Raw genomic sequence first — 13,110 nt, forward strand, 5'->3', positions numbered from 1 at the left:
GAAGTACCCTGCTTTTTATTTGTATCCCTTATGCCTTTGCATAAGATCTTTTGAAGAAGAAAATATAAAGCATTCCTTCTTACATCAAGAGGTCTGCTAGCTGGGAGGCAGAAACGAAGTCAAAGCCTTTCATGTGGTCAAGGCAGTAGAGGTGGTAAAACAACTCTATCTTTGGAACATTCTTAGACATTTTTTTATCTTCTTAGCCTTTGTTTTTAGATGTGGGGTGAGAATGAGACCTCTGCAATGATTATGCAAAAGAGTGCAAGAGAAATGGAATGGAAGAGAAATGCATGGAACAGAAGAAGCCCAAGCAATAGATGTTCCTTCAGATAGCCGTTAAATAGGAAACCTGGGCTGAAAGCCCAGTCACAAATTTAGATTTCCTTAACTAACAGAGATAGAAGTCTGTCCTCTTTCTTCATTTAACCCCTGCTTGAAACTTCATGATGAACCTCAAAACTCTTCTCAATGACATTTATATGAAGTGTTTTTTCCCCTGTAAATCATTACACCACTTACAAATCAGTGTTTTTCAATTAAAAATGTCCATTTAGAGAAACAAATGGGAAGGTGAGGGCTATCTAGTATGCTTTGGAAAAGCCTTTGCAGAATTCCTTACAGCTAATTTTACCAGATGAATTGGATGCCTCCTCTGATCTCATAAAATATGTGGTGAAGACAAAATCTTCCTCAAGTTATTCAGCTGAATAGGGAATGTCTAGAGGTAGAAATTGGGAGTTAGCCCTACACTTCCACTTTGGGGATAAATTCTGGCTGGCAATTCCTCACCTGGAATCACCTTTCCAACTTCCCCACCTCTCGTGCATGTTGTGATACTCCATTCATTAGCATTTGCCATGCAGGCTCTTTTGCACCACAGAGAATCAATGTGTTATATATTGTGACTGTTTTTCAGTAGAAATAGTTTGGCAGGCATCTCTTCAAGGACAGCAACGATGTCTGTGTTAAGTTATCATTCTTTATCTTTAACTTGTCCTGTCAGCTTTCTGGCAGAACACAGTAAATCTAACACATTTGGAGTTTCACAAAGTATTTTCCAGACTGTCCTGTCTCAGTTCAGGGCTGGAGCACAGTAAGTAAACAGATGTGATTTGGAACCGGAGTTGTACTGTCAGATCAGCAACCTGAGCTTTCACATTCAGAAATGTTATAAGCACTTATTTTGTGATTTTGTCCTTAAGCTGTGTAAGAGCCAAAATGACAGCGTACAGGTCTGTGAAGATACTCCTCAAGTGAACTTCATTTACATCATCTGACAAATGTGCCTCATGTAATTACTTTTCTGTCCAAATAAACAAAGGTTTAATCAAATATCCTACAGGTTTTTTTCTGAAGATGAGCAAGAATACTGTGAATAAAACAGTCCACATGTAAGCAGTCATTAAGGAGTTCTCATTTCTAAGCAGAAGGGAAAAATGAAATTAGAAGCATGGAGTGGAGTTGCCCTGAACCAGGATTAAAGTCCCCCTGTGGAAACAGAGAGGAGGCAGTGCAATGTCACATTGTAACTGACCTGCTTGGCAACCCTCTTTTGCTCTCAGCCTCTGCCCACTGTTTCAGAAGGAAGTTCTGAGTAAGGAACTGGGAGAGGCTATGAAGGCATGCTGCTGAGAAAGGGTACTACGCAATTTCTGGAGGTTTATGGTTTGTCTGGATAGATGTGCATCTGGGTGACCCACACTGAAAGTTAATTAAGTTCAGTGGGAAATAATCAGTGAAGCAAAGGTATTGAATAATCATGTTGATTGGACTCAAGTCTCTGCATTCCACCAATAAATCTCGGACCATTCTTGGGCACTGAGCCCTTCTGGCATCATGGAGTGTATATCCAAACTGTTAAATTATCTTCTTATAGCGGCTACATACAGTCGGTTAGGATTGGCACCCTTGGCATCTGAATTTAAGGGTAGGGTGTAACACAGGCCTGTGTTAACATCCAAGTTTTAGGTAGGACCTATCTGGGAGCTGGCAGGTTTGGGCTGAATCATGCCAGGAGCCATTCTAACAATTTAACAGTAACAACAATAAAGTTTCAATGGCCAGAAAACACCCTTGGGTTCTGAATTTAAGGGTAGGGTTATACACCATGAAAACCAGATTATTCTGTGCTTTTTCAAAGCCATAAATCTATGCTGAAGTCCTCACCCTTCCAAGCCCGTGATTTCTGTGGGAGATATTTCTGCACCCACTCACCTTTGAAAGCTGCTCTGAGCATGCTCCAGTATTCTTGAACTGTTTGGTAGCTGCAAAAGATAAGAAACAAAAACACTGGGAAGAAAATAGAACAGAGGGCATGGTGCCAGTAAGTAAGAATTATGATGTGGTGTTTTTTTTCATTAGGACTTCAGTATTTGTTCCACAAGTCAAAAACAGTGAACAGCTAGTGACTTACCCTTATGAAGAGATTGGGGAATAGGATCCTCAAGCTAGTGCAGAATCAGCCTTGCTGTCTGACATAATTTTGTATGCTGCAAGTGGCTGTGAGCCAGAATGCTGTACTTGCATGCCGTCTAACGTTACCACTCCAGTCCACTGCCAGTGCAATCTACAATAAGAACCCACAGTATACATTAGACTTCATAGCAGAGGTATCCATCAAAACAACAAATCACACTGAAGGCAGCAAAATACTTTTGATATCTTCCTACCATGATTCAAAATCAGATGGAGCATTTCAAGAATTTAAATAAAGCTATGGAAGTCTTGCTCAATGTCCTTTATGTTTTATTAACCTTTTTTTTTTTTCCTTAGCTAATGGAGGACATTTATGTTTTTGCAAACTCAGTGCTGCCTTAGGAAAGAGGTTTCACATACTTAGTAACTTAGTAATGAGGTTTCTGTAAAAGCCTAAAGCTTCCTCCTTACAAAGAAAAAAATGCTTGTAACTTGTGGAGACAGAAAATGGAATATAGAAATATACTCACTCCAGAAACAACAATTTCTAGGATAAATTCTTTTCCTAACAGCTTGAAGAAAAGGTAGAAATACAAATTCACTTCTAAAAGCCAACTATTTAGCTGATACACACTGGCACAGCTCCACTGATGGCAGAGCGACGCCAGAGTTGCCAGAAGTAGAAAAGCTGACCCATACAACTAATTGCAACTGGTGAGATGGTTTATTTCTTAATAAAACTTGAAAATATAAATAATCATAATGTAGGACATGAACCCATTAGAGTGAGTCCAGAGCAGGGCCATGAGGATGATCAGAAGGCTGGAGCAAATCTTCTTTTATGAAAAGAGGCTGACAGAGGTGGTGTGATTCATCTTGGAGAAAGCTCTGAGAAACTTTATAGTGGCCTTACAGTATTTAAGGGGAGCCTAACAAGAAAGATGGCTTGAGATTCTTTATCAGACATTGTAGTGATAGGACAAGTGGTAATGATTTTAAGCCAAAAGAGGGACATTTTGATAATAGGAATTTAGATATTGGAAAGAAAATTTTATTCAGAGAGTGGTGAGGCACTGCAACAATTGCCCAGAGAAGTTGTGGATGCCCCATCTCTGGAACTGTTTCAGGCCAGGCTGGTTGGGGCTTTGAGTAAGGAAAGTCTCCTTGCCCATGGCAGGAAGATTAGAACTAGATAGTCTTTAAGGTCTCTTCCAACCCAAACCATTCTATAATTCTATGATTTCTGTTCATACATTAGGGTTTGCTTGTCTTGCTTTCTGAAGTCATGCAAGAACTATGTCCCTTTTAGCTTATTGACACTTCTAATGTAGCTGGAACAGAAATCTTTACAAATACGAGCATGTGAATATGTATATCATGTATATAATATGCAAAATTGTGGCTAAAGGTAGAGATTTAACAACTTGATCCCTACCTGTAGGACGAAGAAAGGTCTAGACTAGACCCTGAGGGACAACTGTGTAAATTTTGTGTTATTTATAACATTAAAAGTGCATTCTCCTGCAGGCCATTACTATTTGGGAATTTTCCTTCTCTGAAAATCCCTAACAGCAATGGGAGGCTAAAATAAACCAGTTGTTTCTTCACCCTTCACCTTCTTCTCTGCCATTGTAGAACCCATTTTGGCCAGAAATGAGGATCAGTATAAGTTATGTTTTTCAGCAGGTTGGGATACTTGCTGGTTACACTTCCTGGAAATGGTAGATCTCCTGGAGAAATTTCCCATGTATGTGAGCAACAAGGGCTGGCTGAAACAGTGCAGTAGTGTGTTAGGCTGCGTGCCTGTGCGTCTTTCCATGTAAATGTATAAATATGCATATGTGTATTTAAATATAAATAAATCTTTAGTATACTGAATTGCTCTTCTGAATGATGCTATTTATACAGCAAATATTTACATTGAACTGCATACATATTTTAGTAGGAAGGGACCTAGGCAGATCACTTAGTCCCTCCCAAACCTTTGAACTGGGATCAAGTAATGTTAGGGAAATGTTTTCTGTATATGATCTTAAATACCTTCAAACTAAGAGATTCTGCATCCATTTTGACAATCAGTTCTAGAACCTAAGGTCATAAAAATCTGAATGTGTAAGAACCTCAAATCATACTGTTGAAATTATTTCTTCCATAGTATATTAACTTTACATTTGCCAGAACACAGAAACACTTCAGCCATCATAATGACCATTCACTTAGTTTTGTTACATCCCTACATAGCAGTTTGGTGTCAACAAGTAGCAAAACTTATGTAAATACTTGCATAATCTTCCAGCTTTGCTACTTCACTGATTTCTACCAGCTTCTCCCAAGTTACCAATACACATAACAAATATTGTGAGTGTAGTGTTGAGTTTTAGGCTACCTAGTGTTTAACTTTATGCCGTATTGGAAAAAAAAAATAGTCTTTATTCCTGTTTCCCACTTTCTGACAATTCCAAATTCATGGAAGTTCCAAATTCATCTCATACATGACTATTTCGATACTTTATAATGTCTTCTGCAAAGATTCCTCCATGAAACCTTTAGAAAGTCTAATGAATGGCAGCTACCACTGTTCCTTTATCCACTCTTTAGCCAATATGTTCAGATGTACCTGTCATTCTTTCCTTTTGCAGAAACTACTTGTATTAATCTAGATCATATGAAGTTCATGTAGTTGCTTGAAATCCAGTTTTTCATTTTTATCTCAACTGGTTCTTTTTCCAATCATTTTTTTAATCAGCTTTTAAAAATAGTGACCTTTGAACATGCAAAAGTATTTTGCACTTGTATTCTGCTTCCTTACAAAGGCCTACATATGAAAATGAGTGAATGTGTTCTCTTAAAACATATCTGCTTTGTTTTATTTTACATATCTTGTCTGGCTAACAAAGATTATAAACTTGTCTACACAGTGGTTCATAAAAGATTCAGCAACGAAAGAACAAATAATAAAGATCTGTCCCAGGGTTTATTAATGCACATAAAAGGATATTTAATTCAGACACCTGACTAAGGACTGGGAAAACAGAATTCTGCGAAACAGTCAACTAACAGCTCAGAATTAACCATCCACTGTAAAAGTAAGACCTCATACCATAGATAAAGGAAAACAAATAAGCACAACACAAGGCTTTTTACAATGAAGGAAATGGAGTGAGGTGACTTTCAGGTCTCCTTGTAATGAAGCAAAACAGAGCAAACCATCTAGATTTGCCTCTTTCCAGATTACTTCATAATTCTTCTTGTGTGGGCAGGGTACAGATGTTTCAGCCAGAGTTTGGAGCTGCAGTTCAGCGGTAACAGATATGCAAAACATCACGGGAGCTGCAGGCCTTTGGGAGTTCACAGTGCTGCTCACGTGGGAGAGCACTGGCTTCTGCATGTCAGAGGAACTGCCTGACAGCCGGCGTTTCTCCCCTCCAGGCTGCTGCAGGAATTCTTCTGCTTGCTTACGAGAACATATGCTTGCAAAAGAAAAAAAAATTACCCTTCTCTGCTATTTGGCACCTAAAGCCTGATTTTAATTTCTGGGTGCAGCTTTTTCTCTGAACATATTGCTAAATACCAGCACATTGCCCATCTGTTCCAACTTGGTGTCTTCAGGGCTGAGTGCTGTAGAGGAAAGGTTATCATTAACTTGCCTTAAAAAACTTGATTCATTTACAAAAACAGTGACTAGGGAAACTCGTATTCTCCTTGCTCTGCAGGTTATTACTCCTTGCTTTTACCAAAAGGGCTAAGGAACAAAATCCTTCAGCCTGATGAGTCTGAGCAATCTTTCCTTCCGATCTTTCCTTCCAAATCTTTCTTTCCGTTTTGATTCAGGATTATCTTCAGCGCCGACTCTGAGGAAATCCTATAAGCCACAGACAGACCTGGGTTTTGTGGAGTGACTGGAAGGACACAAGTTGACTGAGGAGTCTGACAGATTTGTGGACATCAGTGAGCCTAAATAATCAAGTGTGAGTTTGTAAAAATGTTAACCTTTATTGAATCAGTACAATATAGTGCTCTCAGAATAATTCCTGATACCATGTACAGAGAGAAAGTTCTTGTCACAGCAAATGGATTGACAGACTTCCAAATGTTTTATCTCACATATCTCTTTGAAGTTCTCTCATGGAAGTTAAGTTTCTGCATTTTCTACAGGCATGGCATCCATATATGATTTGGGGTCTGCAAATCTTCACCTGTTATTTACAGCCCTGTATGAACTTGCACAGCCTAAATGAGGCATGTGACATCTCCCGGGCTCCTCCTGGCTGCTGGTGAGTCACTTGACGGGTAACTCAGATCCACTGGGGTCTGTGACATAGATGGTCAGACCAGAAGGCCTCATGGCAATGACCTGTCCAGCTCCAAGCTGGACAAGAATCCAGCATCCTACCAACAGTCAAGAGACCAAATGTTTCAGTGTGCGTTCCAGCAATGTCTGTGATGATTTAAGAATTTGTTAAATAGAAATGTACAACCAATCCTAGGAAATAAACCTCATCTACTTTAAGAAATGGCCAGAACTTCCTGAAGAGCTATCAATGTCATCATTATGATGGGAAATTCTCCTGAAACATATATATTGAGGGAGCTGAGGTAAGATTTTGTAAATTTTTGCAAGACACTATAATGAAGAAATGATATTTACATGTTCCAATTATCTATTTGGATATACGTGTTTAAGTATGTGTATGTATAGGTGTATATGTATGGTCATGTTCTATGTGTGCGTATGGGTGTGTGCGTAGGTAGGTGCTTACGGATATGGGTGTACATCTTTCTGTCAGCCAGTTCAATTCAACATAAAAAAAAAGTAGGGTCATTTCAAAGACATTTTATTCCCACAACTGTTATGAAAATCAGAATTTGGGTGGAGCAAAAATAGGCTATGGCTACATCTACAGTAGCAAGCTTAACATGCCTAGTACTGTCCTGTGCTCCTGAAGCCAATTGGCACCAAACAAAGTTTCCATACTATTAAACTCTCTTACCCTTCCAAGAAGGGTGGCCATGTCCAAGTGCCTATTTTGATGGGCCTTGGCCTTTTCTAAGTAGTTCCTGGGAACTATTTAAGAAAGTGCTAGTTTTCTCTGGTCAGAACCATGCCAGGTAGTATTCTCACAATTTAACAGCATAGTTGATCAAGTTCCAGTGCTTGGAAACATTCCCTAGTATTGTTTAATTTAGTAGTGTAGATGCAGCTTACGTGTGCACCCAACTGAGAAGCAAGCTGTTCTGTTAATTCTTCATTAGACATCAGATTATGCCCAGTGGAGCGATGCTGTGAGTATCCCAGCAGTGGGGAAAGATTTGGTTCCCCACTCACACTGTTAGATGTTAAAGGAGACTACTGTGTGGCACAAATCCATGCTGTAGTGTTTCCACTGTTCGTAGACCTGCTTGTTTCTTCATGTCACCAACCACTTTATCTGCTGTGGGGAAGGCACGTAATCAAGGCTGAGGCAGATTGAGGCAGAGAGGGGCTCTGAAGATCACTCACACTAAAATGGCTTGTGATTTCCCAGAGGTAATATAGTCCCCTGCTGTGGTCTGAGGCTGCCTGGAAGTCAGCAGTGCAGACCTCTGGCTTCCTTAGGTGCCGTGGATTCTTTCCAGTGATGTATAGACGGGGCTATAAAGCACCTGAAAGTGCCTACTATGCACAGAGTGGAAGCAAATAATCAGATTTATAGCTACAGAAAAAGTTGATAGAGGTTGCAGCCCTGCCTATGGGGGTTGGAACTAGATGATCTTTATGGTCACTTTCAACTTCAGTCATTCTATGATTCTGTGATTCTGTGATCTTATGGTTAGAGCTGAAAAAATTTAGATTTGGCAGTAATGTCACAAGAGGGACAAAAACCTATGAATTCTCCGTGAACATGGATGCCCCTCTTGTCCTTCTGGTCTCTGAGCACTCCCTCTCTTTACCTATAGTTCTCCAGCGCTTACTGCATGAGAAAGCTACTGTGTAACACAGCAGGAATACCTGAATCAGAAGCCTGTACACCACAAACACCAAGACAGACTCTTCATCCTGATGTACTCACAGTCCAAAACTGGAAAAGAAAAGAGCCTGAGCTGCCTTTAAAATAATATCATGGTATCTTAAAGTGGAAGAAGTCTAGAGAAAGTTGCTTCCAGGAGCAAAACTGTGTAAAGAACTTGGTAAAAATGCACATAATCATTTGTAGGACAATAACAGTGAGAGACCAAAACAAGATGGTGTTCCCAATCTGTAGTCCAAGAAACTATCAAGCAGAAAAAGAAAGGCTTTGTGTTGAACAGCTTGAAGTCTAACTAAACAGCTCTTGCAGTGGTTTGAAGGAAAATGTGTGATCTAGCCAAAATTATATGTCAAGTCATTCACAAAAACAAAACTTCGGTTTCCTGACTGCCAGGCCTGTGACTAACCCAGTTGTTCATGATTCCTATCATATGGACAAAGGTAGATATAGAGGCAGAAAGACAGGGATAAATATCAAAGTACATACAAAGGAGATACTGCTGTCTGTGAGCTGAACGCTGAGCTTACCACTATTGGGACTGATGAAAAACTTTCCGAAAGAACAGCTTTCCATGGGAAAAGTGATCTGCAAGATCAGAAAGTTTCTGGAAAATGTCAACATATTTCAAATGCAAGAGGAAATCATAACAAATGGTTTCAAATTTTCAACATCTTTTTCTGTCACAGATTTTTGCTTTTAAGATATTAAGGAAAAATCTAAGCAGTCTAAATATAGGAGTAAAAAAGTTTCTGAACACTTCACTTTGTGGGTTGTTCCTGAAACACTGCTTTCCCAGGACAATGGTGAACTCAGGCTCTGGGGATATACTGGGATTTTTTTCATCAGTCATCTCTAGTACAACAAGGGGAAATGTACAGCCAGGGTGCGCCAATAAACCAACTGATCAAACGAGCTGCACGGGGATATGTGGCCATACCCTTTGCAAACAAGGCCATGCATGTACATGCCAACACAATTACTTTGCTTGGATGTGCCAGGAGAAAATGGAATGTAAAGTAGTCTGTAAATAGCTAATAAATCTTGCTCCCAGTGTTTTATGTGTTTCTACCTAAGTCAGGAAGGAACTTGATTTTTTTTTTTTTAAAGTTAATGCAACTAGCTTAAATGTGGTGTTTGGTGGAAGAGAGAATGGAAAAGGTTTTGATTGTTCTGCTGTTCCCTAGAGGGGGGTATTATTTCCAAATAAATGTTTTTAAGAGCTTCAACCGTATTTCCAGAGGAAAACAAATACATCCACAAACTTAGGCAGACTCTTTCCTATTTAGCACAGCAGTGCTCCCCAAAAATAATATCAACAGAAGAAAAGACTGTGGAAGATGATTGAAACAACCAGTCCTACTGATCCTCTATCCAACTCCATACACCGAATAAGCTAGAGGTAAACACTCTGTGTACCTAAAATGAATCACTTCATGGAAAGACTAATTATTTTTATCAGAAAATAAAGGCTGAAATTAGACTTTTCATTCTTCAACAGTTGGGGCAAATCTGGGGATAAAACTTCCTGATCCACCTTCATCCTTGTCCTCTGCAGAAAACAACTCCTGAGTTTTCACTGAGACTTGTAGTAGTCAGTCCCAATAAGTCATAAATCCAGCAAATATGCTGTCTGCTCAGAACAGTTTGTTCTGAGGACTAATTCTGTGTTGTAGTGAGCAGCACAGTCAAAAATTGTCACAGTGGTTTATTGGGAAGCTCTGCTGCTACTGAAGGGCTGTTTTTTAACTTTCCCTGTGAGGGGAAAATATGACTCTGCTAGAAGAATGATTCCACAATGTAGCCTTAAAGGCTGAATTGACTGTAATGTATAGTTGACTTCAGAAGCCTAAACAGTTGGTGCTCTGTCTTTCTGCCAGGACATTCATCTTCTCCAAAAACATTATCAGTCTCTGCTTGAATGTGTGCACAGCTGTAGTGTTTGAAGACACTGGGTAAATTATCTTGTAATAAATGTTTGTAATTGTTTTTCACTGGACTGTGACCTGACTTTAGTAACATTTGAATGATGACTACTACCAACAGGATATCCCAACAAGTGAGAAGATCCTGTGTCAGTGCATTTGCTGGAGTTAGAACAGCAGAGTTTCTTTTTCCTTTAATATGTCTGCAAGGAAATCATCTGCAATGGGGAGAATGCCAGAGCTTATCAGAGAGATAGAAAAACCCGCCTATATTTCCTGGATCTTCCTGAGCTTGGGAATATTCGTTGCATGATTATGGCCTGCACTGGCAAGGTTGTGCCAGTGAAAGCAACTGAGACTTTGAAACTGCCTGGTTGGTTTCTGTGCAGTCTACATGTTCTCTGTTTCTTTGGTACAGATGACCCTTCAGTCAGGCTCGAGGCAAAAAGTGAAGTGAAATCTCTGTGTTATTTTCATCTCTTCTCCTTTTCTTCAAAGTGGTGTGTCTCTGTAGGGAATTCTGTTACAGTCACTCTTCTCCAAGACTCATTATCATTCTCTGATGAGCTGAGAAGAACTAGAATGGAAGAGCCATTAATTAGTCTTCTTAAAAGTGATAATAATAATCTCTATTCACCATTTCTCCACCAAAACAAACTCAGAGAAATATTATATCAAGGAGAATACAAGGAACTTATGCTTGATCTTGACCTAAGAACTTTGGAAAAGATTTCAGGAGAGACATACAATGTGATTCTTTGCAATAGCAAAGACGGGACTCATAACCCAAAGGGCACTTCCTTGATTCGTATTCCTAAAAAAGCAAGAACAGATTTGCCCCAGTTGGAAACCTTCCTTGGTAGCAACACTGACGTCTTCCTACAAGGCCTCCAGCCATGTGAGGGCAAAACAATTGCAACAGGACTGTGTGAAAGTGAAGGACCTTCTACTGAACTCATTTTTGGACTGTGCACAGGGCTTGATATGCATCCATGTATTAAAAAAGGTCACCACATTTGTTAGGAAAGAAATGAAATGTACATCTGTGCTGTACTTAATTGCAAAGCCAAGAGCTGTTGAAATGCACGAAGTTGTGGAATTTACTGTTTTGTCAGACTGGTGAATTAATGGCATAGACTAAAAAAAGATTATAAGAAAAAGAAATGGATTCTCCAAAATAGAAATATTCTATTGACATGATTACTTATCTAACAAGGTAAAGAACCCCCCAAAATAAACAAAATGTTTTACATTTTAAAATGCATTGTTGTATCTGAATTCCCTTTTTTACTGTTTTCAGAGCAGTCACCACAGCAATACAATGAATATACATAGTACACTTAAGTTCTTGACTGTGGTCTCCTTTAAATGTTTGCTTGAAGTATTCTTATGGCATCACTTTTCCTTCTTGCAATCAATGAGCATTTAGCCAGCAAACAAAGAAATACCTTTCTCAAAGCACACTCAGATCAAGGAGGAACATGATCAATCAGTCAGATGGCAGATCCAGAAATAAGAGTTAGCCACAACACAAGATGTTACAGATTCTGTAGCTCAAGACAATTTTTGTGCGTAGAGAACTTAGCATTTTAGTTCACAGCAGCAAAATGAATTTCTCAGTTGTTTCCAGTCACTGCACTTTGGTTCACGTTGCAAAGTGGACTCAAAACACAGGATCTGCATTTCTTTTGTCCAAAAGAAAACCAGAAGATTCACTCCATAACTGCATCTCATGTTCCCCAACTGCAAATGGCCATTGAGTCGTACGTGTGAAGTATAAATGAATGTGGGCGTTGGGAATTCAGAGCCCAGTGTTTCACACTACACATCTGAATCTAGCCTGAATCTGCACTAGTCCAAATACGCTCTCTTAGTAGGCAAAAGAAAGAAAAAAGAAATTCTAGGATATGAGTCATCTGATCCATTTTTGTTGTTATCTCATAAATACTGAGTTCTGCTGTAGCAGCATTCATTATACCTGTTTAAGTTCATTTGACAGATCTTGCATGTGGCTGATTTTATTTATGTATAACATTTTCTGATCTTTTGGGTGAGATCTAAACTCCTGTGCCCCCCAGTCTGCTATTTAAGTAACTGAAATGTTTGCAAATCTAACTCATTTTCCGCTGTCTTGCAACCTTCTCGTATGAGACCTTGTTCATTTCAGATTTATGTCAACACTGGCAATCACTTAAAATGCTCTGATGACTTATCTGAAGCTTTCAGAAGTCTGAAGAGCAAAACTACTTTTTGTTTTGGGAGATGTGCTGCTCCATGGAGAACTTGGAAAATGCTGAAGTGCTGAAGTGGATGCAGTAGTCTTCCCCAGCACACCTTAAATAAAAATGCTGTCCTACTGGCACATTTATACTTTCCACAATTTTGATCTTTGCCTCCCCTAGAAGAACCTGTATTCCTTTTCATCAAGGTCTGCTTCATCTCACCTTCTCATCATCCATTTATTCCATTACTGATGCCCTTCACCATTCAGATGGTGTCACTGTTGAGCAGTGCAAAGCTTCTCTACCTTTCTGAGAGAAGAGCACACTGATAACCAAAGTGATTTTCTCCTAGCACGGGACATGAAAGACTAAAACCTGTACTGCCCCCCCACTGTTGGCAGCATACAAGCACTTTAATCACTGATATTCCGTGCTTCTTTTTCAGCTGTGACTGATACTAAGAAATTAGGCATTCCTCAAATTACAGCATCAGTACACCTGTTAATAACTGAGAAACTGACTTAACTGCAGGCCAGGTCT

The 13,110-nt window shown here is 39.4% G+C and overlaps 1 long non-coding RNA gene across 2 annotated transcripts; it reads left to right on the top strand.

Moving 5' to 3' along the window:
- Nucleotides 5,800-11,572, top strand: LOC110394929. 2 transcript variants are annotated; one of them, XR_002436033.1, is made up of 3 exons: nucleotides 5,800-6,131; nucleotides 6,250-7,014; nucleotides 8,356-11,572. It is a non-coding gene; the product is annotated as an uncharacterized LOC110394929 (long non-coding RNA). The 2 variants fall into 2 exon arrangements; XR_002436034.1 differs by having other exon boundaries at nucleotides 6,250-6,386; nucleotides 6,574-11,572.

Source organism: Numida meleagris, chromosome 2 (assembly GCF_002078875.1).
Source record: "Numida meleagris isolate 19003 breed g44 Domestic line chromosome 2, NumMel1.0, whole genome shotgun sequence".
In the NCBI taxonomy this organism is placed as follows: Eukaryota; Metazoa; Chordata; class Aves; order Galliformes; family Numididae; genus Numida; species Numida meleagris.